The sequence below is a fragment of the Perkinsus marinus genome, assembly GCF_000006405.1.
Source record: "Perkinsus marinus ATCC 50983 genomic scaffold scf_1104296960760, whole genome shotgun sequence".
In the NCBI taxonomy this organism is placed as follows: Eukaryota; Perkinsozoa; order Perkinsida; family Perkinsidae; genus Perkinsus; species Perkinsus marinus.
In genome coordinates, this window is record NW_003205985.1 from 1 (window position 1) to 3,703 (window position 3,703).

Sequence of the window (3,703 nt, forward strand, 5' to 3'; positions counted from 1 at the left end):
GTAGATCCATTTCTTGGGATATACATCAATTCTCATCAATGTTCTCAAATGTCATGCGCATCAGTTCGTTCGCATCCTACTCGTTCATAATGTCCATCGGAGTCGCTATGAGGATTCGAAAGCGAGACTGCTCAGATGTCTTGAAAACCCATACGCCATCAGACATACGACAGCGGCAGAATTCGAACCTGCGCAGGCAGAGCCTAATGGATTTCAAGTCCATCTCCTTGACCACTCGGACACGCTGTCTGGAAGACGCAGGGGATCTCGTCTCTGCCCATGAGAATCGCCACCCTGTTCATGTTGCTAGGGGAGTGGCTCACAGCATCGCGGAGCACCTCAGCAAGGACGATGATATTTAGCTGACTTGCATTCTTGCGTACGTAGCCCAACGCTTTGACAAGAACGTCGGCGAAGTAATGACATCGTTCGCACTCTTCATATGAGGTCTTTTCCCAAATGACGGCTGCAACGACAGCGAATCCGCTGAAATGGTAGGGCTTATATAGGATAAGAGTCTAGAGGTTTTTTTTTGGAAACAGTCAATTATCATGATAACATGATACACCCAGCCATACAAAACAACAAATCGTCTTAATCTGTCTTAAAGAGTCTAGAGGTAGATACATTTTTTGGGATATACATCAATTCTCATCGATGTTCCTCAAATGTCATGCGCATTAGTTCGTTCGCATCCTACTCGTTCATAATGTCCATCGGAGTCGCTATGAGGATTCGAAAGCGAGACTGCTCAGATGTCTTGAAAACCCATACGCCATCAGACATACGACAGCAGCAGAATTCGAACCTGCACAGGCATAGCCTACAGGATTTCGAGTCCATCTCCTTAACCATTCGGACACGCTGTCTAAAAATTTCGAAAGATCTCATCTCTACCCATGAGAATCGCCACCCTGTTCATGTTGCTAGGGGAGTGGCTCACAGCATCGCGGAGCACCTCAGCAAGGACGATGATATTTAGCTGACTCGCATTCTTGCATACGTAACCCAGCGCTTTGACAAGAACGTCGGCGTAGTGATGGTATCGTTCGCACTCTTCGTAAGAGGTCTCTTCTCAAATGATGGCTGCAACGACAGCGAATTCGCTGAAATGGTAGGGCTTATATAGGATAAGAGTCTAGAGGTAGATACATTTCTTGGGATATACATCAATTCTCATCAATGTTCCTCAAACGTCCTGCGCATCAGTTCGTTCGCACCCTACTCGTTCATAATGTCCATCGGAGTCGCTATGAGGATTCGAAAGCGAGACTCCTCAGATGTCTTGAAAACCCATACGCCATCAGACATACGACAGCGGCAGGATTCGAACCTGCGCAGGCAGAGCCTAATGGATTTCAAGTCCACCTCCTTAACCACTCGGACACGCAGTCTGGAAGACGCAGAGGATCTCAGCTCTGCCCATGTGAATCGCCACCCTGTTCACGTTGCTAGAGGAGTGACTCACAGCATCGCGGAGCGCCTCAGCAAGGACGATGATATTAAGCTGACTCGCATTCTTGCATACGTAGCCCAGCGCTTTGACAAGAACGTCGGCGTAGTAATGGTCTCGCTCGCACTCTTCGTAAGAGGTGTCTTCCCAAATGATGGCTGCAACGACAGCGAATTCGCTGAAATGGTAGGGCTTATATAGGATAAGAGTCTAGAGGTAGATACATTTTTTGGGATATACATCAATTCTCATCAATGTTCCTCAAATGTCATGCGCATCAGTTCGTTCGCATCCTACTCGCTCATAATGTCCATCGGAGTCGCTATGAGGATTCGAAAGCGAGACTGCTCAGATGTCTTGAAAACCCATACGCCATCAGACATAAGACAGCGACAGGATTCGAACCTGCGCAGGCATAGCCTAGTGGATTTCGAGTCCACCTCCTTAACCACTCGGAAACGCTGTCTGGAAGACGCAGAGGATCTCATCTCTACCCATGAGAATCGCCACCCTGTTCATGTTGCTAGGGGAGTGGCTCACAGCATCGCGGAGCACCTCAGCAAGGACGATGATATTTAGCTGACTCGCATTCTTGCATACGTAGCCCAGCGCTTTGACTAGATACATTTCTTGGGATATACATCAATTCTCATCAATGTTCCTCAAATGTCATGCGCATCAGTTCGTTCGCATCCTACTCGTTCATAATGTCCATCGGAGTCGCTATGAGGATTCGAAAGCGAGACTGCTCAGATGTCTTGAAAGCCCATACGCCATCAGACATACGACAGCGGCAGGATTCGAGCCTGCGCAGGCAGAGCCTAATGGATTTCAAGATCATCTCCTTAACCACTCGGACACGCTGACCGGAAGTTCCGAAAGATCTCATCTCTCCCGATGAGAATCGCCGCCCTGTTCATGTTGCTAGGGGAGTCCCTCACAGCCTCGCGGAGTACCTCTGCAAGGACGATGATATTTAGCTGACTCGCATTCTTGCGTACGTAGCCCAACGCTTTGACAAGAATGTCGGCGAAGTAATGACATCGTTCGCACTCTTCATATGAGGTCTTTTCCCAAATGACGGCTGCAACGACAGCGAATCCGCTGAAATGGTAGGGCTCATATAGGATAAGAGTCTAGAGGTTTTTTTTTTGGAAACAGTCAATTATCACGATAACATGATACACCCAGCCATGCAAAACAACAAATCGTCTCAATCTGTCTCAAAGAGTCTAGAGGGAGATACATTTTTGGGATATACATCAGTTCTCATCAATGTTCCTCAAATGTCATGCGCTTTGGTTAGTTCGCAACCTACTTATTCCTAATGTCCATCGGAATCGCTATAAGGATTCGAAGGCGAGGCTGTTTAGATGTCTTGAAAACCCAAACGCCATCAGACATGCGACAGTGGCAGAATCCGAACCTGCGCAGGCATAGCCTAGTGGATTTCGAGTCTACCTCCTTAACCACTCGGACACGCTGTCTGGAAGACGCAGAGGATCTCATCTCTGCCCATGAGAATCGCCACCCTGTTCATGTTGCTAGAGGAGTGGCTCACAGCATCGCGGAGCGCCTCAGCAAGGACGATGATATTAAGCTGACTCGCATTCTTGCATACGTAGCCCAGCGCTTTGACAAGAATATCGGCGTAGTAATGGTATCGTTCGCACTCTTCGTAAGAGGTCTCTTCCCAAATGATGGCTGCAACGACAGCGAATTCGCTGAAATGGTAGGGCTTATATAGGATAAGAGTCTAGAGGTAGATACATTTTTTGGGATATACATCAATTCTCATCAATGTTCCTCAAATGTCATGCGCATCAGTTCGTTCGCACCCTACTCGTTCATAATGTCCATCGGAGTCGCTATGAGAATTCGAAAGCGAGACTGCTCAGATGTCTTGAAAACCCATACGCCATCAGACATACGACAGCGGCAGGTTTCGAACCTGCGCAGGCAGAGCCTAATGGATTTCAAGACCATCTCCTTAACCACTCGGACACGCTGTCTGGAAGACGCAGAGGATCTCATCTCTGCCCATGAGAATCGCCACCCTGTTCATGTTGCTAGAGGAGTGGTTCACAGCATCGCGGAGCGCCTCAGCAAGGACGATGATATTAAGCTGACTCGCATTCTTGCATACGTAGCCCAGCGCTTTGACAAGAACGTCGGCGTAGTAATGGTATCGTTCGCACTCTTCGTGAGAGGTCTCTTCCAAATGATGGCTGCACGACAGCGAATTCGCTG

The 3,703-nt window shown here is 48.2% G+C and overlaps 6 non-coding genes across 6 annotated transcripts; all 6 read right to left on the reverse strand.

Annotated features, from left to right (window-relative positions):
- Positions 1-167: 167 nt before the first annotated feature.
- On the reverse strand, positions 168-249 carry Pmar_PMAR010432. The gene has a single exon. It is a non-coding gene; the product is annotated as a tRNA-Ser (tRNA).
- A 538-nt stretch (positions 250-787) lies between these two features.
- Positions 788-869, reverse strand: Pmar_PMAR010433. The gene has a single exon. It is a non-coding gene; the product is annotated as a tRNA-Ser (tRNA).
- Positions 870-1,312: 443 nt separating this feature from the next.
- On the reverse strand, positions 1,313-1,394 carry Pmar_PMAR010434. Its single transcript has one exon. It is a non-coding gene; the product is annotated as a tRNA-Ser (tRNA).
- A 443-nt stretch (positions 1,395-1,837) lies between these two features.
- On the reverse strand, positions 1,838-1,919 carry Pmar_PMAR010435. Its single transcript has one exon. It is a non-coding gene; the product is annotated as a tRNA-Ser (tRNA).
- A 319-nt stretch (positions 1,920-2,238) lies between these two features.
- On the reverse strand, positions 2,239-2,320 carry Pmar_PMAR010436. Its single transcript has one exon. It is a non-coding gene; the product is annotated as a tRNA-Ser (tRNA).
- A 1,063-nt stretch (positions 2,321-3,383) lies between these two features.
- On the reverse strand, positions 3,384-3,465 carry Pmar_PMAR010437. Its single transcript has one exon. It is a non-coding gene; the product is annotated as a tRNA-Ser (tRNA).
- Positions 3,466-3,703: the final 238 nt, after the last annotated feature.